The sequence below is a fragment of the Dermacentor variabilis genome, unplaced genomic scaffold (genome assembly GCF_050947875.1).
Source record: "Dermacentor variabilis isolate Ectoservices unplaced genomic scaffold, ASM5094787v1 scaffold_14, whole genome shotgun sequence".
Taxonomy (NCBI): Eukaryota; Metazoa; Arthropoda; class Arachnida; order Ixodida; family Ixodidae; genus Dermacentor; species Dermacentor variabilis.
Genome location: NW_027460302.1, coordinates 11,960,566 through 11,985,544, shown reverse-complemented (window position 1 = coordinate 11,985,544; position 24,979 = coordinate 11,960,566). Strand labels below are relative to the sequence as shown.

Below are 24,979 nucleotides of genomic sequence, written 5' to 3'. Positions count from 1 at the left end.
AATAAGTGCAGCCGGCGAACGTGTACCAGCTAGCGTTGAAAACGCGCGCGCCCAAAAACGAAACCGGAAGTGTGGTTCAGGTGTTAATACCATACGAGATGTTTTAATCCCATCTGCTTGGTGCGCTAGTCAATTTGGCCGCTGGGCTCTATGGGAACGTCCGCTGTTGTTGGATGTCTCTCTCTCTATGGGGAACCAGCGCCGGATAGGCGGCGCGTCGAAAAGATTGCGTTGCACGCCGCCCTGGCGACGAAACGCGGCATATTCTAGCCGCACGACCAGACGACACACACGTGCGCGGCCGTATTATAGTTCGTATGTTTCCGTTTTCGCGCCGCTTCAAGTGGACAGTTTTCGTAAAGAAGCTAGCGCCATCAAGTGAAGAAATGACCAAAGAAGCTTTTTAAGCTTTATATATTTTTCACAGTGTGTCGCGGCGAGCATGTGTGTTTCTTTAACGGTTGCACCGTGTGCCGTTGCCATGCTTGCGTGGCAGCCTGCCTCGCAAATCTAGCACCTATGGCTCCGGTCGTGCTGCGCTATGGTTTCGGAAGTATTAGTTGGCCTAAAGACATTCCATATTTCTCTGGCTAGACATAAAAAATTCTGATGTTACTTCGCTACAGCAGTCAATGGAGAAAAAAGCTTTATCGCATGAGCTGACTCGCGCAAGCAAAGGTTTGAGTGCTCCACTGCTGGATCCGTAACAATGCTGGCAACAGTTAGCACTAATTACATAAACTTACCGGACGCATCTCAGCGCCGAGTCCTCATCCGCATGCGTACATTTAAAAACACAAAGGCGGCTTAGCCCGCGTGCGCCGGCAGTATGCGCACACAGCTCGTATTACAAGGCAGTTTCCCTCCCACATAATTCTTCGCAATGAATGGATAATATTTATCTTTCGTATCGTTCGCTTGGTGCAGTGGCGTTGGAAGGGGCCTGGCAGTGGTATTGCGAAAGAAAAATGGTTGGTACATATGCCGGATGGTGCATGCTATTTCTCATTTTGTTTCCGACGAAATGCCGACTGCAGATTCTGCTGTTTGGTACTGTCTGCCATGGCTGACTGTCTTCACTATCGAATAAACCAAGCACACACGTGAAAATCGATTTAGAAACCAGCCCGACACCGCTTGACAGGGCGACAAGACGGGAACTTACTCTGCTCGCCTGACTGCTTGGATCCAACGCCGCCTCCGTTCTTGTTCGTAGAATTTAGATGGAAAGACGCAGAAGGATACATCCTCCCTCATCCCGACGTAGTTGCTGCACTTGTATACGCAACAGTATCGTCGGCGTCCTTTTGTTTTCCTTCGACTTTCAGGGCACGCAACGCCACTACCAGTAGCAATTTTCGTCCGCCGGAGAGGCTACATTGTGCACGTTCAGACCGCCAGGGCGGCACTGCAGGCGTCGTGAAAACTCCAGCGCTGGTTCCCCATGGGATAGCCAGCAATCTGGGAGCATCGCCGGCTTGAACATCGCCCCCGAGGACTCTGTGGTCTCTGCACATGCGTTAGCTGAGAGAAGGTGAGAAAGGAGGACAAGTTGACGTTACCGGATGTGACGTCACATTGTTGTTTGTTTTTGCTTTTATGAAATATGTACTCTCGAACTCAGACGGCATGGCTCGCGTCTCGTTCGCGCGCGTACCGTATGCATGATGTTGCCCACTTTTTTTTTGGCGAATACTTAGAAGCTTCAAGTTGCGTACACTGCAGTGGGCCAGGGCTTGATGACATTTGTTGCCCAGCTGCTGGTGCCACTGCGACGTACTTGGAGCAACGGTAAGTGTCGTGCCATTACCCGTTCTCTTGCTGACACGTAAAAAACCGGTTGCGCATTCGAGCTGTGGTCGATGCGATCTCGAAATTCGAAGGAACACGAAGCGGTTGTCGCAGGTCCCGCAGTGATCGCAGGATAATTTATTCGTTCGTGCCTTCAAGAATTACTATACTGCAGCTCCTACGCGTTGCACCGATGTAAAAAAAAAAAGCAGCGACAACTTCCACGCGCCAGCAATGCATGCATGCACTCAACTAGTGTGGATGTCGTCCTGTGGTATTTATCGCGTTCTTAAGTCTATTTTTCTCCATCTCTATAAGATGACTACGCTATGCCACTCTTATTTACCCATGCAACGAATAGCTGCATTTAATTACCTTTCTCACTGCTCGCACTGACCGCGGTAGGGGCGTCAGAGGCTTTCATTCGTTGCAGTGAGATAAGCGTATTTGTTTCACTTAAAGCTTCTTTGTAGTTCCTTTGCGAGCCGCGGAGTTAAATCATACAATGCGGACGTTGTGAGCGAGCTGGTAAACGAACCCGCTTTACTGCTGCTGCTACTATCGCTTTTACGGGAACTTTCAAAATTAAACATATATGAGTATAAATGAATCGACTCGCCAAGCTTTATATGCACGTCCGTTGCTTTCGTTCATAGACCATGTGCGTAGCTTTGCAACCGTGACCGATGCTTTAAAAACAGCAAGAAGGCAGATGACACAAGTAGTGTGTCTGCTTTAATTGTTGACTGTGCTGCTTTTAGAATATCAACCAACTCCACGCACTCGTGCTGTTTACAGCTAAAACGTGTTTTTTCTTGTTGCATGAGGAGCATTTGCTTCTAATTGTGGCAGTAACGTTGTGAATTGTCCTCGGCCCAGATCGCTGACTGTGTGAAAATTTGTCTAATTTGTTTCACTTTGCTGCTGTCTTTACAGCTTCTGTTTATTTCCTCTGCCTGCACCTTATATTTGTTGTGTTTATCGAAACCTGGCCTGTCTCTGCCTCGTTGAAGACAAATGGACAGAAGTACTGATCGCTGTTGGTTTGTTTGGTTTGCTCAGTCTGAGCCTGGTATGTATATCCATTTGCTAAAAGGGTATGCTGCGGTGTCTCATGCAGGTACTGCTCATCTAAAGGTAGATTCAATTAGTAGTGGTTTGAGTGATGTATGACACCAGAGAGTTATTGTTCTAGAAAGGTGACAAAGCTGGTCCACAAATTGAAGGTATGGAGATGCTTAACCATTTAAGTGTTCGAAGTTGCCATGAAGTATTACACACATTTAAAATTTCAGTTGCAAAAGACATAGTAGAAGAAGAATCCAGAAGATTTCCTGCCAGATGTCTTGAGACAATAAATTGTAGAGAAAGCATCATAGTGTGAGCTGCCAATGATTGTCGTCAGCATTAACCCATTTTTCTATATAGTCACTATTGCTTCATTGTCTGTTGCCATCACATGCTTGTTATAAACAAAAAATTGAGCTGCGTGATTCCCCTGATTTTTCTCGCTCATGAGATACAAATGTTTTGATTTCGGCTGCCTTGGTGCCTCATGGTATAAAACGAGTGTTTATTAGCCAATTGCTAGCTTCTAAGAGCATGTGCTTTGTAATGTGGGTGTTTTAAAGGATACTTCACATCTGCCATCATGACTGTGAGTGCAGCTGCCAAGCACACCCAGGGCTATGCTTAGTACACATGCGCAGCTATCCAAGAAAATTGACATTGGGACAACTGCCATTGAAGCTCACTTGGTAGATCGTTGCAAGCACAAGGCAGAAAACGTGGGTTCATCTTCGTTGTCTCTTGTGCAAAGCATTATCATGATCTGTCTCCTCGCTTCTTCGTACATCAAGTCAGATAGGCTCAATAATAGTAACGTGCCTGATGGTGGGTCGTTAATCTGGGTCCTTTGTGCAGCAGCCCAATTCTTTACCAATTAGGCTACAGATGAATGCATAGCGCACCAGATTAATCTCACTGGTTCTCTCGTAGCAGCTAATTCTGTCAGATGTTATGTGACACAGAGTTTGGGATTCACCCGTTTCAGCTTATCGTTGCGACATTCACAACTTTAGCTACTCATAAAATCATTGAAGTGCACGTAAAGAGCCTCTATCTTGTGCCTGTTAAAAACATGCTCCATCATGCTGCAGCATCATGCACATTAGCTCTGTGTGGAAGCCACAGCTGTTGCAATGTGCTGCACCGCAGTGCACCTTGGTTATGTGGAAAAGCTACCATTGTTGCTACGCCCTTTACTTTTATACACATCAACCTTGTTACTGTTATACACATCAACCTTGCTGCACCTCAAAACATTTCAGGTATGTGGGAATGCAAACTTGCATGTGCTAGATTTGGGCATTTTTAACGCAAAGAATTATTTCTTCATATCAAGCACTTTGCAGTAAACAATTTTACGTCCCTACTCGTTTCGGTCTTCTGCATTGAAAACAAATATATGTTACAGTGAGCCCGAACCTGTCTCCCAGCATAAAAACCTAATGCTCTAACCATTTGACCACTGTCGTGCACATACTTCTTGCTCGCCAATGCATAGCTGTGTGTATGGGATAGTGGCACGTGTATTACAGTGCATAATACATGTCAGAGCATATGTGCATATACAAGTTGCTTACCAAACTGAGAGCATGTCAGTCTCTCCCATTCTTCCTTTGTGGCTGGACTTCGAGGTGCTTTATTAGAGTGCACCACCTTTGGGATTCGCTCACATTTCTATGTCCCCCTCACTATAGCAGCTAGCACAACATGGACACTGTGCCTTTATGCTGTAGTTTTTCTTCATTGGAGTACACAAAGGAATCATGTAGATCCAACGTACATGTTAAAAGTGGTTAATCAGAATCTATGAAACATTCATATTTAATGCATTGTTGCAGTTCAAATGATGGAAAGCGTATCTGCTTTGGCAAGCTAGCAGTAGCAGATGTCACAGGCAAGTTATGCAGGGAAGCCACCTTATCACCTGTAGCTGTTCTCTGTGCAGCGAGGATGAAAGTGACATGTGCTTGTTGAGTGAAGAAAGTTGCCAAGAGGTGTATACGCAGAGACTTATGACACTTATCTTAATACTACATGTAAGGCTTGTATACCTGCGTCGCAGCGACACATGCCCGTTCTACGAGATGGGCCTAGAATAGGCACATACATGCCCATTTGCGCATACTGCATGAGCCAAGTTTTCCACTCACAGCTGCCACCACCAAGTGTTAGGAAAGAGGCAAAGAAACCATGCCTTTGCATTCGTACTCTCCTCACATCTTGTGTCATATATGGAATCACTCACCATACACAAACACATTGGTCAACACTGTAATGTTTGGCAGAACCCGAACTAACGCTTCGTACCCATTTACCTACAATATGCTTCTTGTAACATAAAGCCCCACTGTGTTTGGCATCTACATCTTCATCTACATCTACAGTTAGGCCTCTTCTATTCCTCTAACATTATTGTTAGAGGAATAGAAGAGGCCAGACTTGAAACTGAGGAAATACTGCTGCGAAAGGTTAATGAAGATGTGTTTGGAAACATTTTAAAACAAAAACTTAACTCTATCGAAATAATTCATCGGATGGGCAAGAAGGTCCCAGGAACATGTCGACCAGTGATACTCCGAGTAGCGGACTTCAGGGAAAAATCTAGAATATTTAAAAACTGCTCAAAATTAAAGGGAACCCCGTTCAGCGTGCAAGAAGATTTTTCTAAAAGAGTTGCTACTGCTCGGAAAAACTTGTGGAAGTCGACAACTGAGGAGAAGAAAACTGGAGCCAAGGTAACATGGGCTTTTGACAAGATAAAGGTTAACAATGTGCTCTACGCCTGGGATGAGGTTAACAGCCGCCGATACGCGCACCAGGCTCCTGCGGCCGCGCTTCGTTCGGCTTCAGGTGTCGACTGACTCGACCAAAATCAATCTGCATGCTTTAAGATCACTAACCTGAATGCAAGGAGCGTACTTAACAAACAAGATAGCCTAGAAAGCATTGTAATAGAGCACGATCCAGATGCAATGGTAATAACAGAAACATAGCTGAACCCGGACATGACTGATGTTGAGGTAACGCCCCTCGGATATTCCATAATAAGAAAGGATCGGCGCACTAGAGGGGGTGGGGTAGCTATACTCCTGAAAAGCGACATTCCTTTTACGGTACTTAATGATCCAAGCAATCTCGAAACAGTCTGGATTAAAACTACCTTGAATGACCGTAATTTGCTAATCGGTGGTGTGTACCGGCCTCCCAACTGCCCTGTAGAAGTACTAGAAAACTTGGAAGCCTTTATGAATTTGCACATGCATCCAGGTGACAACATATGCCTTGCGGGCGATTTTAATTTGGCTGGAATTGATTGGGCGTCGAATTCTTCAGGAGGAACCGAAGTACGGAGTTCTGATCAGTTATTAAATATTGCATTTAATTATAACCTGACTCAAATTGTGTCTGGCTTCACAAGATTGGGCGCGGAAACTTCAACGATTTTAGATCTTGTTTTCGTTTCAAATCGCCTATGTTCTTTTATTATGAGCGCTGACATCGAGGACGGTATTTCGGACCCTAAAATGGTAGTGACGTCTTTAAATTTGTCTGTGCGCAAACTCTTCCGCGCATCAAAAATACCGTTCTTGAATTTTACATTAGCCGATGATGTATCTATTTTAGATTACCTCGAAGTCTCGTTAGATAAGTTCCTAGGTCTTGTCCACTCTGGCGCAAGCGTGGACGAGCTATGGAATTTCTTTTCAAACATTGTCACGCACTGTGTGGAAAGCTTTGTCCCAAAACGTTTAAAAACTACTAAACGAAAAAATCCCTAGATAACCAGAGAGATAATTCATGCAAAAAGAAAGCTAACACGGAAGCGAAAGTAGTCTTCAAAGAATTTCCAGCCAATTGACAAAAGCTGCATTTCTAGTATGAGTCGCGAATTAAAAGGGCTAATCAAAGAATCTAAAATTATATTCTATAATGTCACATTACAATCTTTTCTGAAAGACGCCCCCGAAAAATTTTGGCGATATATTAACCCCCCAGCTGCTTCTCGTTCGCATGAAACTGGAGATAGCGTTCTAAAGAAGGCACAGGATTTCAACTCTTTCTTCTCGTCAGACTTCACCCGCGATAACGGCTTCCTGCCTGATTTTACAGATGAATCTGAAAGGCCGCCTTTTCAAGATGTAAAAATTGACGAACAGGGTGTATTTAACCTCTTACTCCACATGAACACTAAAAAAAGTACGAGGCCTGAAGGAATTCTTAATGAATTTTTACAAAGGTATGCCGAGTGGGTTTCTAAATTTCTAACTGTAATTTTTCAGGCATCTATTAACCAGTGTTCCGTTCCCAGGGCATGGAAGCGTGCTAAAGTTATCCCTATTCATAAAAGTGGCAGCAAATCAGACGTTAAAAATTATAGGCCAATCTCCCTTACTAGCACTTGTTCAAAACTGCTTGAACATATCGTATCTAAGCAATTATTGGTCTACCCTGACAACTACCATATCCTAACAAATGCCAACACGGGTTCCGTCAGGGACTCTCTACAGTGACTCAACTAATAGAGACGGTTCACGATCTCGCATATACAATAAATAACCGAGGCCAAACAGACATAATATTCTTAGATCTGGCCAAGGCTTTTGATAAGGTGTCGCACCCAAAGTTGCTATTAAAAATTAGAACTATATTCAAAAACCCTCGCTTATCTGAATGGTTTTCGTCCTACCTAAGCCATAGAGGCCAATTTGTCGCATGTGAGGGCTACCGGTCTTCCTTTTCGCCTGTGGAGTCTGGAGTACCCCAAGGAGGTGTATTAGGCCCCCTGTTATTTCTATTATTTATCAATGACATGCCGCATGACATTACAGTTCCCATCATACTCTTCGCAGATGATTGCGTATTATATAACCGTATCGAATCACCTGCCGATCAGACGGATTTAAATTCAAATTTGCAAGAGGTAAAAAACTGGTGTGACAGCTGGCAAATGGTTCTGAACTCTGACAAAACGGTTTACATGTCTATCACTAGAAAACGAAGTATTATTGATTACAATTATTCCATTGAAGGTGTTGCGTTAAAAAGAGTGTCAACATTTAAATACTTGGGTTTAAAGCTTACCTCGGATTTGCGTTGGAATGAACACGTTGATTACGTATTTACCAAGGCCCAGAAAGCCTTGTGGTCGCTTAGAAGAAATCTGTATAATGCTACCCCTGAAGTAAAATGCCTGGCATATAAAACTTTGATTCGACCGGTTATGGAGTATGCAAAAAATGTGTGGGACCCATAAACTTCATCTAATCAGTCTAAGCTGGGTAAAATTCAGCGGCTTGCTGCACGGTTTATTTTTAACAAATATCGTCGTTCCCACTCTCCTACCCAGTTATGTGAACTTGCCGAACTTCCTTCTCTAAAGTCTAGAACTGAGCATGACCGTTTGAAGTTTCTTTTTCTTATTATTCATGGCCATGTTAAAATTGATAAAGATGACTATTTTCACTTCTCTCCTAGTAACTATTTTCGTCATCGACACAGTATGTATATCCCTCCTCCAATTACTCGCAATGATTGTTTTAAATACAGCTTCTTTCCGAGAGCAATAAAACAATGGAATTTATTATCAGACTCAATAGTAAGGACGTCATCTTTACGCGATTTTCTTGAAAATGTCAAAAGCACATGTGTACGCATACCATAACTTGGCCTAATGGTTATACTGTACACCTGGGTATTGTATTACATGCTGTATTTGCCATGGTGCTACTATCAGTGCATTCCCCAAAATGTACTTTTCTTTGTATTTTTCTTTATCGTGTAAATATATTTTTGCTTGTATTGTGACCTACCACTCCTGTAATAGCCCAAAGTTGAGCTGACAGTATCAATAAATGAAAATGAAAAATGAATACATATTTTTTTTTATTTCTCGGGCATTTGGTGGTAAAGGCCAGTGCATTAAACAGAAATCCTGCTAAACTGCAGCAATGTTCAGAATGTAGTATGGGGTACTCTATCTGGCTGGAAGTTGAAGATAGAAATTATATTCGTGGTTAAAATATAGTAGCCAGTATTGAAACTACACATGCACTCGAGGCTGAGCCGCATCATGAGAACACGGAAGAGCAGACACACACGGTGGTCACTTGAACTGGCATTGTGTAGCTTTACCAACAAGCTCAGCTGTACACTGAAGTAAGGCATGTTGTTGGGCTAGTGAGCTCGTAGCTTCAGCAAATTTTGAACTGCGAGGGAGACAGGACATGAACAAGAAACATAGATGTGTCCACAAAGTGTAGACTTCCGACTGGCTCTTTTGGTGAAGGCAGATAGTTTATAAGGTTCTTCAAAATAGCAAAACAAATAACATGCGCAAAGAAATCGTGCACGAGGCAGCGACGAAAAATAGCAAGGCCACCTGTGCATTAGGAGCGCAGTAGACTCCCAATGTGCCCATCTAAAAATTATATTTCTTTCCTTGATAGGGATAAGGAAGGTTAGCTAACTTAGTTGTCACACCTTTTAGCGATGTGGAATACCTTGATGACTTCTCTTTCTGTTATTGATTTTGCCTGCGAAAGGAATTTATTCTGTTCCAGATAAGGCAGCCAGCTTTCGTTGTCGCAGCTCTTGCACTGCAAGAGGAGATTCTCAAGGAAAGAAATAAAATTCTTAGATGGGCACATTAAGACTCTCCTGTACTCTTATTGCATACATGGCCTTGATATTTTTCGTCACTGCCTCGTGCACGAATTATTTGCAATTGCTCCGTGTTTTGCTATTTTGAAGTACCTTATATATCCTCTGCTTTCACGAAATAAAACCAGTTGGAAGCCTGTGCTTTGTGTGCGTCTATGTTTCAGTTCACGTCTCGTCTTCCTCGCAGAGTTTAAAATTTTGCCTAACCAGCTGTATAGCTTGTGCATACGATGAGTAATTAATATTATCATGATTGCAGCACAGCCATGGCCTAGTGGCATAGTGTCGACATAGTATAGAGATGGTACTAAGTTAAACATCTGGAAATGCCATAAATTGTGCAACCATCCCGTATCCCTCGATTTCCTACAGCTGCAGAGCACATGACCGCTGCAGCAATCAGGCATGCTGTATATTGGGGAGTGCCAGGAATTGCGAGATCGAGACAGGCTGCCACTAGAAGTTCCTTGGGCCAGGTGATAACTCAAATGCATCCAAATATTTCTATATTTCACTATAGAAACCTTTGTAGAATGAGGAACTTTTCAAGGGTGAAGTTGTTTCACACAAAAGAAAACTATTACTAAATAGTGACCAGTTTCTTTTGTGTTGTAAGCAAGATTGCATGTATTTGACATTGCTTACTGACTCTTACTTATGCTCGCTGTCCGATACAAGCATATGCACTCACATGTTTTCAAACAAAACTATTGTGTGGAGCAATGTTTGCGGGGGAATAAAATTGGTCCCAATACAGAGCTTTGTGGCCCACCGGATCTTACTAGCGGTCACGGAGGATAGTTCATTAGTAGTTACAAATTGGTACCGGTTAGTTAAAAATTTACTAATCTAATTCGTAGCCCTGTCAATTCGAAGTTTACTGTCGTTTGCGTATCGGACCAAGCCGATGTCCCCTGGCCTGGGCGGGCCCTGCTGCTTCACCTAGTGGTGGCCTTTGAAAATAGCAGTGTGGCACCAGTGGTTGAATCAGGATAGGATCACGGCTCATGAAGATAGCAACGTGCACAGGGCAAGGAGTTTGGTGGCCTGGTACTCGTCCCAATTGTGGAGAACACTATAGTTTTTGCGAGTCCTAGCCCCTACCTAGGGTACCAGTCTGTGCACTGTGTGTATATATATATATATATATATATATATATATATATATATATATATATATATATATATATATATATATATATATATATATATATATATATATATACACGCAGTGCACAGACTGGTACCCTAGGTAGGGGCTAGGACTATATAGGTTGTGCAGGATTGATCGTTGGCAGCACGCGATTATGCGGCAGCTGACAAGCCTTCGATGCGTTTCGCCCTGGTAGTGCGGTCGTCTTTGTGTTTCTAGAGCTGCGCTGGCGTTGCCCAAGAACAGGATGTATCAGCATGGTACAGAATTTCAGAGTATTCTATTCTATTCTATTGCATTCTATTCCCACTCCATTCCTTCAGAGTTGTGGTTTATGTGATTCCAGTCCTTTTAACTCGTCGGAATTCAGACAGTTGGACCATTCCCACTCTTTGAGTGGTCGAACTAATCTGCTTCAATTTTCCAATTACAGTAAATAAAACGCTTCCTGTATAATTAATACTTGCACCCCGATGCAGCGATAGCATAGAGGTAGAGCATCCGCCTCACATGCAAAAGGACTGTGGTTCAAATACCGGTGCCACACAATTTTCCACCGGATAAAAAAAAAATCCCCATGTTGATACAGTTGTATAAACAGGCCTGGTGGCCTGACCCCGGTGACCAGAACCAGTAATGCACTCCCTCACCAGAGCAGAATTGGCCACCTTGGTGCAGTACTTGGCCACAACCTCCTATATGAATAGAGCAATCAAACCCTGGCCCTCCGTCCCTAGCACCTACGAAGCAACTGACCACGGCGGCGGTCAGACCTGTGACGCAGCAGAGGGTGCTAAGAATCTCTGGATCCAGACAGGCCACCATTGGAGTCTGAACCTGGCAATGTTTAACGCTAGAACATTATCGAGTGAGGCGAGTCTAGCAGTGCTATTGGAGGAATTAGCGGGCATTAAATGGGATATAATAGAACTCAGTGAGGTTGGGAGGACAAATTAAGCATATACAGTGCTAAAAATCGGGCACATCCTGTGCCACCGGAGCTTCGCGGAGAGACGAGAACTGGGAGTCGGATTCCTGATTAATAAGGATATAGCTGGTAACATATAGGAATTGTATAGCATTAACGAGAGGGTGGCAGGTCTTGTTGTGAAACTTAATAAGAGGTACAAATTGAAGGCCGTACAAGCATAGCCGCCTACATGCAGTCATGATGACCAGCAAGTCGAAAGCTTCTATGAAGACATGGAATCGGCAATGGGTAAAGTCAAAACAAAATACACTATGCTGATGGGCGACTTCAATGCCAGCGTAGGCAAGAAGCAGGCTGGAGAAAAGTCAGTTGGGGAATATGGCAGTAAAAGAGAGGCAGTAGGAATATAGTAGGAGATAGTTATTAGTAGAGTTTGCAGAACGGAATAATTTGCGGACAATGAATACCTAGTTCAGCAAGCGGGATAACCGAAAGTGGACATGGAGGAGCCCGAATGGCGAGACTAGAAATGAAATAGACCTTATACGCTGACTTAAACCTAGGGGGGGGGAGGTAATAAAACAGCTTACCCCCCCTATCCGCCCCACGCCACCATTCCTCCCACACATTCCTAAAGCGCCGACAAATCAATCTACTTCGCAGGCAACATTTTGCTGCCTATTACAGTGAAAGCAGTGAATTACTAACTTCCGCAGCTCTTCGGCATCCGTTAACAGAAAAAAACATCATGTGGGCCGATCCTCGTGATAGCGCAAGAAGGGTCCAAGATCAATGGCACGTACCCCTGTGGACTCGGAAACCTATAACGCACCCTTCAGAATCTTCGGGATGGGCCCATGTATGGGGAGCTCTTAACGCCTGCTTCACCTTCACCGCGGGTTGGCCCGGCATTGCACTACCTTCGGTACGGACCCACGTATGGGGAGCGCTTAACGCCTGCTTCACCTCCGCGGCGGGTCGGCCCGATATTGCAATATCTTCGGGATCGGCCTACGTATGGAGAGTTCTTAATGCCTGCTTCACCTTCACCGCGGTTCGGCCCGGCATTGCACTACATTCGGTACGAACCCACGTATGGGGAGCGCTTAACGCCTGCCTCACCTCCGAGGCGGGTCGGCCCGATATTGCAATATCTTCGGGATCGGCCTACGTATGGGGAGTTCTTAATGCCTGCTTCACCTTCACCGCGGTTCGGCCCGGCATTGTACTACCTTCGTTACGGACCCACGTATGGGGAGCGCTTAACGCCTGCTTCACCTCCGCGGCGGGTCGGCCCGATATTGCAATATCTCCGGGATCGGCCTACGTATGGGGAGTTCTTAATGCCTGCTTCACCTTCACCGCGGTTCGGCCCGGCATTGCACTACATTCGGTACGGACCCACGTATGGGGAGCGCTTAACGCCTGCTTCACCTCCGCGGCGGGTCGGCCCGATATTGCAATATCTTCGGGATCGGCCTACGTATGGGGAGTTCTTAATGCCTGCTTCACCTTCACCGCGGTTCGGCCCGGCATTGCACTACATTCGGTACGGACCCACGTATGGGGAGCGCTTAACGCCTGCCTCACCTCCGAGGCGGGTCGGCCCGATATTGCAATATCTTCGGGATCGGCCTACGTATGGGGAGTTCTTAATGCCTGCTTCACCTTCACCGTGGTTCGGCCCGGCATTGCACTACATTCGGTACGGACCCACGTATGGGGAGCGCTTAACGCCTGCCTCACCTCCGAGGCGGGTCGGCCCGATATTGCAATAGCTTCGGGATCGGCCTACGTATGGGGAGTTCTTAATGCCTGCTTCACCTTCACCGCGGTTCGGCCCGGCATTGCACTACATTCGGTACGGACCCACGTATGGGGAGCGCTTAACGCCTGCCTCACCTCCGAGGCGGGTCGGCCCGATATTGCAATATCTTCGGGATCGGCCTACGTATGGGGAGTTCTTAATGCCTGCTTCACCTTCACCGCGGTTCGGCCCGGCATTGTACTACCTTCGTTACGGACCCACGTATGGGGAGCGCTTAACGCCTGCTTCACCTCCGCGGCGGGTCGGCCCGATATTGCAATATCTCCGGGATCGGCCTACGTATGGGGAGTTCTTAATGCCTGCTTCACCTTCACCGCGGTTCGGCCCGGCATTGCACTACATTCGGTACGGACCCACGTATGGGGAGCGCTTAACGCCTGCCTCACCTCCGAGGCGGGTCGGCCCGATATTGCAATATCTTCGGGATCGGCCTACGTATGGGGAGTTCTTAATGCCTGCTTCACGTTCACCGCGGTTCGGCCCGGCATTGTACTACCTTCGGTACGGATCCACGTATGGGGAGCGCTTAACTCCTGCTTCACCTCCGAGGCGGTCAGCCCGATATTGCAATATCTTCGGGATCCGCCTACGTATGGGGAGTTCTTAATGCCTGCTTCACGTTCACCGCGGTTCGGCCCGGCATTGTACTACCTTCGGTACGGACCCACGTATGGGGAGCGCTTAACGCCAGCTTCACCTCCGCGGCGGGTCGGCCCGATATTGCAATATCTTCGGTATCGGCCTACGTATGGGGAGTCCTTAATGCCTGCTTACCTTTATCGCGGTTCAGCCCGGCATTGCACTACCTTCGGTACGGACCCACGTATGGGGAGCGCTTAACGCCAGCTTCACCTCCGCGGCGGGTCGGCCCGATATTGCAATATCTTCGGTATCGGCCTACGTATGGGGAGTCCTTAATGCCTGCTTACCTTTATCGCGGTTCAGCCCGGCATTGCACTACCTTCGGTACGGATCCACGTATGGGGAGCGCTTAACGCCTGCTTCACCTCCGAGGCGGTCAGCCCGATATTGCAATATATTCGGGATTCGCCTACGTATGGGGAGTCCTTAATGCCTGCTTACCTTTATCGCGGTTCAGCCCGGCATTGCACTACCTTCGGTACGGACCCACGTATGGGGAGCGCTTAACGCCAGCTTCACCTCCGCGGCGGGTCGGCCCGATATTGCAATATCTTCGGTATCGGCCTACGTATGGGGAGTCCTTAATGCCTGCTTACCTTTATCGCGGTTCAGCCCGGCATTGCACTACCTTCGGTACGGATCCACGTATGGGGAGCGCTTAACGCCAGCTTCACCTCCGCGGCGGGTCGGCCCGATATTGCAATATCTTCGGTATCGGCCTACGTATGGGGAGTCCTTAATGCCTGCTTACCTTTATCGCGGTTCAGCCCGGCATTGCACTACCTTCGGTACGGATCCACGTATGGGGAGCGCTTAACGCCTGCTTCACCTCCGAGGCGGTCAGCCCGATATTGCAATATATTCGGGATTCGCCTACGTATGGGGAGTCCTTAATGCCTGCTTACCTTTATCGCGGTTCAGCCCGGCATTGCACTACCTTCGGTACGGACCCACGTATGGGGAGCGCTTAACGCCAGCTTCACCTCCGCGGCGGGTCGGCCCGATATTGCAATATCTTCGGTATCGGCCTACGTATGGGGAGTCCTTAATGCCTGCTTACCTTTATCGCGGTTCAGCCCGGCATTGCACTACCTTCGGTACGGACCCACGTATGGGGAGCGCTTAACGCCAGCTTCACCTCCGCGGCGGGTCGGCCCGATATTGCAATATCTTCGGTATCGGCCTACGTATGGGGAGTCCTTAATGCCTGCTTACCTTTATCGCGGTTCAGCCCGGCATTGCACTACCTTCGGTACGGATCCACGTATGGGGAGCGCTTAACGCCTGCTTCACCTCCGAGGCGGTCAGCCCGATATTGCAATATATTCGGGATTCGCCTACGTATGGGGAGTCCTTAATGCCTGCTTACCTTTATCGCGGTTCAGCCCGGCATTGCACTACCTTCGGTACGGACCCACGTATGGGGAGCGCTTAACGCCAGCTTCACCTCCGCGGCGGGTCGGCCCGATATTGCAATATCTTCGGTATCGGCCTACGTATGGGGAGTCCTTAATGCCTGCTTACCTTTATCGCGGTTCAGCCCGGCATTGCACTACCTTCGGTACGGATCCACGTATGGGGAGCGCTTAACGCCAGCTTCACCTCCGCGGCGGGTCGGCCCGATATTGCAATATCTTCGGTATCGGCCTACGTATGGGGAGTCCTTAATGCCTGCTTACCTTTATCGCGGTTCAGCCCGGCATTGCACTACCTTCGGTACGGATCCACGTATGGGGAGCGCTTAACGCCTGCTTCACCTCCGAGGCGGTCAGCCCGATATTGCAATATATTCGGGATTCGCCTACGTATGGGGAGTCCTTAATGCCTGCTTACCTTTATCGCGGTTCAGCCCGGCATTGCACTACCTTCGGTACGGACCCACGTATGGGGAGCGCTTAACGCCAGCTTCACCTCCGCGGCGGGTCGGCCCGATATTGCAATATCTTCGGTATCGGCCTACGTATGGGGAGTCCTTAATGCCTGCTTACCTTTATCGCGGTTCAGCCCGGCATTGCACTACCTTCGGTACGGATCCACGTATGGGGAGCGCTTAACGCCTGCTTCACCTCCGAGGCGGTCAGCCCGATATTGCAATATATTCGGGATTCGCCTACGTATGGGGAGTTCTTAATGCCTGCTTCACCTTCACCGCGGTTCGGCCGCGGTGAAGGTGAAGCAGGCATCTTCAGGCCGACCCGCAGCGGAGGTGAAACACTGCTTTTCGTTTCAGAGGTGTGACTGTCGTCAGCTTTCGCTGTTATTCCGTCGTCACAGAGTGCAACTGTTGTCAAGTTTTGCACTCCATTTGGATTGCGGTAGTTATCGGCATCTCGTGGGGTGTAGAGGCCAGTTTTCATTTAGAGGCCAGAATTCATCTTAACTCAAGATGAATTCAGTTGTCACTATCTATTGCAGCAGTCAGGGCGTAGTTTATTGTTTTACATATCATATTTTATTTTATTTATAATGCCCAACACAATTTTTATGTCACAATCGATTGAACGATCACGGGCATCGCTGTTGCTTCTTTAGTTCAGCCTTCTTTGCTTAGACTGATCCAGGGGCCAGGAAAGGAATTCGGTTCATAGTCGGCTGGTCTGTATGCTCGTGGAACGAGTTGTGGCCGGAGAAAATGCCAGTTGCGTTTAACTTTTCCTTTTGCTTCATTTATATCCTCGAGTGACGGCTCGCCGCGACGCTGGCAGATCCTCGGAACCATATATCCGCGATATGGTTTAGATAAGGGGGAAAATAAAATATTGCGAACAGCGTCCGTCATCAGAGCCTGCAATAACCGTGCGACCCATAAGCAAAATATGACTGCCACCCCTTACCTCGTCTGGTTTTTCCCTAACTGTACAGCACTTTTCGTGCAAAATTGGCAACTGGGAACAAGAGTCGCAAGGAGATTAGAAATTAAGCGATCTATTAAGATAGAAAGCCAAGGCAACAGCCAAACAGGGAAGAAAAGCGAAAATTGTCTGCGAAAATATTTAAGATCAACATCTTTTTTTAAAACTGAAGTAGAGAAAACGCCGCCGGAAATCGAGAATAATTCCGTGTGTTCTGAATGACTCTATTACAGTTATTAATCGAGCCGCCTGACGGGCTACTTCACTGTTGTGCTAATGGGGGTGTTTTTCTAACCTTCCGCGGTGGGCGCAGTACGTCTAGAACCGCAGCGTACAGGACTGGTGACTACGCATCGTTACGCAACTTCTCAAATAACAACACGAGTCGGGTTTGGCAATTGCTAGAGCAGTAAAGGAGGGATCTAAAATAACTGTGATTGTTCCGAAAATATACATTTCTCTATAATTCTTCCAGAGCTAATTCAAGAAATGCTACTAGAAATCTTTATTTTGCACTGTCGCTGGTTAACTTGTTCTTGGCAAGGTTGTTCCTGCGCATCTTCCATGCGCGAGTCCATTTGATGTGGTTCTTTGTTTACCATGTAAAGAAGAGGTGTATCTCACAGGGATACCTGTGAGATATACGTTAATTCAGTTCTCTTTTGCGGGCTTACGCATCCTTATGGCGAATGGTGGGCATTATGCACATTTTTACTAGTAAAAGTATCCTCCCCCTCATTTGCATAGAAAAGTTACCTTGGGTTGGCTCCCCCCCCCCCCCCAATGAAAAAGAATCCTGCGTACGTTCCTGTACCCTGCGCTAACCCTGGCATCATACAATAAGTGGACGTGGTCGGCAAGGTGGACTGCAGTGACCATAGCATGGTAAGATCTCGAATTAGCCTAGACCACGGAGTAAGACATTTAGGAGGTGAAACTCCCGTCAGCGCGAGCGAGCGCGGGCGTCCAGAAAAGGTCACAATTGTTGTATGCGCCGACGGGGCCGTATACAGTGGCGGCGCCATGCGGCGCGTCGTAGAAGCCGCAGCGAAAAAAAAAATGCAGCGCCGCCCGGGCAGCCGGCTTCGGCGCGCTCTCAACGGCGGTAATTTCTTTCCAGGCCGCCAGCACGATAACGGCTCTGCGGGCTTGTGACCTTTTCAGGTCGCCGCAAACAGCGGAGCTACCACTCCTTAATGTTTCTTGCTCCGTGGCCTAGACTTGAGGAGGGAAGGGAAAGAACTGGTACATAAGAGGCAGATCAATGAGTTAGCGGTAAGAGGGAAATAGAGCAACTTCAGATCAAGCTACAGAAGAGGTATTCGGCTTTAACTCATGAAGAGAACCTTAGTGTTGAAGCAATGAACGAAAATCTTATGGGCATCATTAAGGAGTGTGCAATGGAAGTCGGTTGTAACTTCGTTAGACAGGATACCGGTAAGCTATCGCAGGAGACAAAAGATCTAATTAAGAAACCAACCCTTATACATAGCTTTCATTGATTACGAGAAAGCGTTTGATTCAGTCAAAACCTCAGCAGTCATGCAGGCATTATAGAATCGGGGCGTATACGAGCCATCTGTAAAAATACTGAAAAATATCTACAGCAGCTCCACAGCCACCATAGTCCTCCATAAAGAAAGCCATAAAATTCCAATAAAGAAGGGCGTCAGGCAGGGAGATACGAACTCTCCAATGCTATTCACAGCGTGTTTCAAGGAGGTATTCAGAGACCGGACAGGCCGCCAATGGAATATGAACCTGACAACGTTTAACGCTAGAACGTTATCTAGTGAGGCGAGTTTAGCAGTGTTACTGGAGGAATTAGAGGGTAGTAAATGGGATATAATAGGGCTCAGTGAAGTTAGGAGGCCAGAAGAAGCATATACAGTGCTAAAAAGCGGGCACGTCCTGTGCTACCGGGAGTTAGCGGAGATACGAGAACTAGAAGTCGGATTCCTGATTAATAAGAATATTGCTGGTAACATACAGGAATTCTATAGCATTAACGAGAGAATGGCAGGCACTGTTGTGAAACTTAATAAGAGGTACAAAATGAAGGTTGCACAGGTATACACCCCTACATCCAGTCATGATGACCAGGAAGTCGAAAGCTTCTATGAAGACGTGGAACCGGCGATGGGTAGAGTGAAAACAAAATACACTATACTGATGGGCGACTTCAATGCCAAGGTAGGCAAGAAGCTGGCTGGCGACAAGGCAGTGGGGGAATATGGCATAGGCACTAGGAATAGCAGGGGAGACTTATTAGCAGAGTTTGCGGAACAGAATAATATGCGGATAATGAATACCTTCTTCCGCAAGCGGAATAGCCGAAAGTGGACGTGGAGGAGCCCGAACGACGAGAGTATAAATAAAATAGACTTCATACTCTGCGCTAACCATGGCATCATACAAGATGTGGACGTGCTCGGCAAGGTGCGCTACAGTGACCATAGAATGGTAAGAACACAAATTAGCCTAGACCTGAGGAGGGAACGGAAGGAACTGGTACATAAGAAGCCGATCAATGAGTAAGCAGTAAGAGGGAAAATAGAGGAATTCCAGAGCAAGCTACAGAACAGGTATTCGGCTTTAAGTCAGGAAGAGGACCTTGGTGTTGAAGCAATGAACGACAATATTGTGGGCATCATTAAGGAGTGTGCAATAGAAGTCGGTGGTAACTCCGTTAGACAGGACAAGAAACTAGGCATTGGCAAGAATCAGACGTATGCGTTAAGAGACAAAGCCGGCAATATCATTACTAATATGGATGAGATAGTTCATGTGGCTGAGGAGTTCTATAGAGATTTACACAGTACCAGTGGCACCCACGACGATAATGGAAGGGAGAATAGTCTAGAGGAATTCGAAATTCCACAAGTAACACCGGAAGAAGTAAAGAAAGCCTTGCGAGCTATGCAAAGGGGGAAGGCAGCTGGGGAGGATCAGGTAACAGCAGATTTGTTGAAGGATGGTGGGCAGATTGCTCTAGAAAAACTCGCCACCCTGTATACGCAATGCCTCATGACCTCGAGCGTACCGGAATCTTGGAAGAACGCTAACATAATCCTAATCCATAAGAAAGGGGACGCCAAGGACTTGAAAAATTATAGACCGATCAGCTTACTGTCAGTTGCCTACAAACTATTTACTAACGTAATCGCAAATAGAATCAGGAACACCTTAGACTTCTGTCAAGCAAAAGACCAGGCAGCATTCCGTAAAGGCTGCTCAACAATAGACCGTATTCACACCATCAATCACGTGGTAAGAGAAATGTGCGGAATATAACCAACCCTTATATAAAGCTTTCATTGATTACGAGAAAGCGTTTGATTCAGTCGAAACCTCAGCAGTCATGCAGGCATTACGGAATCGAGGTGTAGACGAGCCGATGTAAAAATACTGAACGATATATATAGCGGCTCTACAGCCACCGTAGTTCTCCATAAAGAAAGCAACAAAATCCCAATAAAGAAAGGCGTCAGGCAGGGAGATACGATCTCTCCGATGTTATTCACAGCGTGTTTACAGGAGGTATTCAGAGACCTGGATTGGGAAGAATTGGGGATAAAAATTAATGGAGAATACCTTTGTAACTTGCGATTCGCTGATGATATTGCCTTGCTTAGTAACTCAGGGGACCAATTGCAATGCATACTCACTGATCTGGAGAGGCAAAGCAGAAGAGTGGGTCTAAAAATTAATCTTCATAAAACTAATGTTTAACAGTCTCGGAAGAGAACAGCAATTTACAATAGGCAGCGAGACACTGGAAGTGCTAAGGGAATACATCTACTCAGGGCAGGTAGTGACGGTGGATCTGCATCATGAGACGGAAATAATCGGAAGAATAAGAATGGGCTGGGGCGCGTTTGGCAGGCATTCTCTGATCATGAACAGCAGGTTGCCATTATCCCTCAAGAGAAAAGTGTATAATAGCTGTGTCTTACCAGTACTCACCTACGGGGCTGAAACCTGGAGGCTTCCGAAAAGGGTTCTTAAATTGAGGACGACGCAACGAGCTATGGAAAGAAGAATGATGGGTGTAACGTTAAGGGATAAGAGCAGATTGGGTGAGGGAACAAACGCGAGTTAATGACATCTTAGTCGAAATCAAGAAAAAGAAATGGGCATGGGCAGGACATGTAATGAGGAGGGAAGATAACCGATGGTCATTAAGGGTTACGGACTGGATTCCAAGGGAAGGGAAGCGTAGCAGGGGGCGGCAGAAAGTTAGGTGGGCGGATGAGATTAGGAAGTTTGCAGGGACGACATGGCCACAATTAGTACATGACATGAGTAGTTGGAGAAGTATGGGAGAGGACTTTGCCCTGCAGTGGCGGTTAGCGGGCTGATGATGATGATGATGATTCAGAGACCTGGGTTCGGAAGAATTGGAGATAAAAGTTAACGGAGAATACCTTAGTAACTTGCGATTCGCTGATGATATTGCTTTGCTTAGTAACTCAGGGGACCAATTGCAATGCATGCTCACTGACCTGGAGAGGCTAAGCAGAATGGTGGGTTTGAAAATTAATCTGCATAAAACTAAAGTAATTTTTAACAGTCTCGGAAGAGAACAGCAGTTTTGAAAAGCGTTTTGCAAATGCGATTCTCTTTTAAGCACCTCTTCTTAAGTCTAAAAAAAACAGAAATAAACATCCAGTATTCTTTTTTAACTTTTACTAAGCTTATCATATAGCTCAGTATTAACATACAGGTTAACATAAAGTATTTACAGGTGAGGTTACAGAAAGCAGTAATAATTGACTGTAAACACTGCTTGGACGGTGAAAAACATGGGAATCAGGTAATTTTATTTTTGAGAACAACCTTTCTTGGCATAGGAAGCTAAGCAAATGGTGATGTAGCAACACTGTAAAGACTGAATAACATGCATGTGGAATGCCTTGATGACTTTTCTTTCTGTTTTTGATTTTGCCTTCGAAAGGAATTTATTCTGTTCCAGATAAGGGAGGCAGCTTTTGCATTTGCAACAGAACATCGGTGGAAGCACTTTTTCCATACTTTTCCATGCTTTTTCCAGCACTATTGCTTGTGTGTTTTCCTGTGCTCTCTGTGCTCATTGCGCTTTTGAAAGTGCAGTGAGCGACTGCAGACTGAAATGCAGAAGGCTTCACTTTATCATGGCAGGAAGCATTTTTTGGCTTGACAATGGAGCCTTAACCCCTTCCATGCATACACACTTTTTTTTTGTATAAACACATCAAATGAAAAAGTGACCTCATGTATTTTAAAGTCCGGCAGTGTTAGACAGGGTGAAGTACAAATACAGTTTGCTGTGAAGAGGAAGCTTTAGCTCGGGCCCAACTCCAACGCGGCCTATTCAAATACATGTAAAACGCAAAAACGTTTTTTCTGATACAACCCCTGGACCGATTTTAACGAAATTTGTTGCATTTCAGAGAGAAAATTAAATTCTAGTGACTTTTGGAAGTGGAATTTCGATTTAGGGCCTGAATTTTGCTAAAAGGATTTTCAAATATTCAACCGTTTAAGAAATAGGAGCACGAAATTTACAAATTCATAGGTCTGCATCAAGAACAGATATCGCAGTTCTGTAAACGGCATAAATTAGATCATTCACGGACAAATTCGATATGTCATTTTACGTCTTACGTGAACTTGTTAGGTTGATTACAAGTGTTCTGCGAAAGTTGTATTTCCATATTACTAAAATTTTTTATATTCATGTGTAACATATTAATTTTGCCCGCTTTAGATGTACTATTAGATGCAATTCACAGAATTGTATTATCCTTCTTCGTAGTGGAGTTACAGTTGTAAACTTGATAGTTTCGTTCTTTGAAAATTTTCGACTTTTGCCAATATTTAATAGAATATTGACGACCTAAATCGAAAATTCCAAACCAACAGTCACTAGATTTTAAGCTTTTCGTTTAAATGCAACAAAGCTCGTCAAATTTGGTGCAGTGGTTGCCGAGAAATGTCTATTCTCCTTTTACATGTATTTAGATAGGAGCACCCGAGCGAAAGCTTCCCATTAAGTATTGCTGCTAAAACCTCATGTTTGTGTATAGTATGCACATGCAGTGCTGGCGATGCTGTGGTAGAGCCCTGAAACAGCTTTCGCCACGCTGCTTGCTATAGCATTGCTGTGTTCTGCAACCTGAGGGCAAAGCTATAAATATCTAGAAGTTCGGCAGCGCAATTGACAGCTATTTCCGTATGTTTGATGCACTCCTGGCCAGGGACTTTTCGTCCTGTAGGCAAAATAGATGGCCGCCTCGGACGCTGTTTTGGAAAGAGTGCAGCATACCTCGAAAGCTTCCTCACAATGCTTCACCAGCAGGTTTTGCCAGCGAGAGTGGAGGGGGGCACAATTTTTGACTTTACATGGTGCGGCACAATACCTTAAAATGCTGATGCTTCTGGATTTCATTTACTATGACATGCTGGTGCACTTCAACGTGGAGCAACCCCATTTTACTAAAATTCTGAATTCTACCAACATGGTGTGGTGTGGCTATCTATGATCACTGTATAAAACCGGGGCGAACAGCATGTCTAAAAAGTACAAAAGCTGGTATAACTGTAATTAATGACCTGCAGTCATCAGAAATGTGTAAAATCGCAAGAATTGGTCAAGCTCAAGCACTGCAAAGTTTAAGTAGTCCTGGCACAATTTTTTTCTTATGCGTGTGTAGCTGTCATTCAGTTAATTACACTTCGAAACTTCAAATTCCTCCTATACGCAACAACTATATCCTTAACGGAAACATTTAAACATGTGCCAAAGGCAGTGTGGCCCCATAATCTGGTGACCACATTGCACGGTAGGTCACAAACAAATGATTCATGCTGCAGTTCATGAGTAAGCCATGCCAATATTAGGTCATTGAAAACTGAGCATGTTAGGACCACTATGCAGCACAACATTGGTCTTTCCTTTCTATCTTGGTGCACACTGTGGAGTGGGTGCATGTTAAAAACCCCGGGCAATTAAAGTTAAGCCGGAGTCCGCAACTATGGCATGCCTCGTAATCGTATCGTGGTTGTTACTTATAGAACACTTGAATTAAATTATTTTAATTTGGATGTTTGAGAAAAGTCATAAGAAAATTTATTTAGTGAAGCAAAAGTCTTGGCACACATTAAGAATTGCTCAAAGCACACGCAGCTTTCAGTGGCATGGTGTGGTCATAAAAGCTGCCATGTGGAACCAGATTAATATAAGAAAATTCACTCCAAAAGTTTAATGTCAGTGCTCCTTTACATGTAAGCATGAGGGACACATCTTTAAAGGCATCATCTAAATCCTGTGCAAGTATTTATTGGTGAATATCAAATGGGCCCTACACCTAAGGAAGTTACAGGGTGTTATGATAGCAGGAGGCCACTAGATTTCTGTTGTGCACTCTTCCTATAGAGACAATATAGGGCAGCAACAATACAGTTGGGCCTAGTGAAGAATTCATTCAAGACCCTTGCCAATTTGGCAGGTTCACTATTACTAGAGATAATGAAGGCCAAGCACCTTGAAATGCATGCCTAAACCTCATCAGCGTTGCATCACCTATCTCAAATAACTTTCATTTTGTCATTTTGCCAGATTAAAAGTTCTCGAAAACCTGCTTGGCTGGTTTCAAGAACTTTTCGAGACCGGTTTGGTTCCATTCGAATGCAGCATTGTCAGTCTTTAGTGAACTAGACCCATCTTTACTGATATGCATTTAAGTAGATCAAAGCAGATGCTGTCAAAGTGCATGTGACAGAGTGTTTGGAGTGGGCATTCCTGGGTGATGTTGTCAAGAAGGGAGTTGTGAGCTTAATGCACACAGCAGCCATAGCATATAAAAACCAGCACTTTACGCATTTTATAGATACCACAGGGCTTCCACTAATGCTGTTCATAGCCTACTATAATTTCCACCATATATGGCCCTTGTCATCACAAGTTATTTTTATTGTCCTACAATATATTCCCTCTGTGTACAATCAACATCTTTGCCAAGGGCAACAGAAACAGTACGATTGGAAACTGCAGAATTCTCCATCTGCGGAGG

The 24,979-nt window shown here is 45.6% G+C and overlaps 1 long non-coding RNA gene across 1 annotated transcript; it reads left to right on the top strand.

Annotated features, from left to right (window-relative positions):
• The first annotated feature begins 1,644 nt into the window (after positions 1 to 1,644).
• LOC142567659 (uncharacterized) lies at positions 1,645 to 7,206 on the top strand. Its single transcript, XR_012825203.1, has 3 exons — positions 1,645 to 1,791; positions 2,728 to 2,818; positions 6,970 to 7,206. It is a non-coding gene; the product is annotated as an uncharacterized LOC142567659 (long non-coding RNA).
• The last annotated feature ends 17,773 nt before the right edge of the window (positions 7,207 to 24,979 follow it).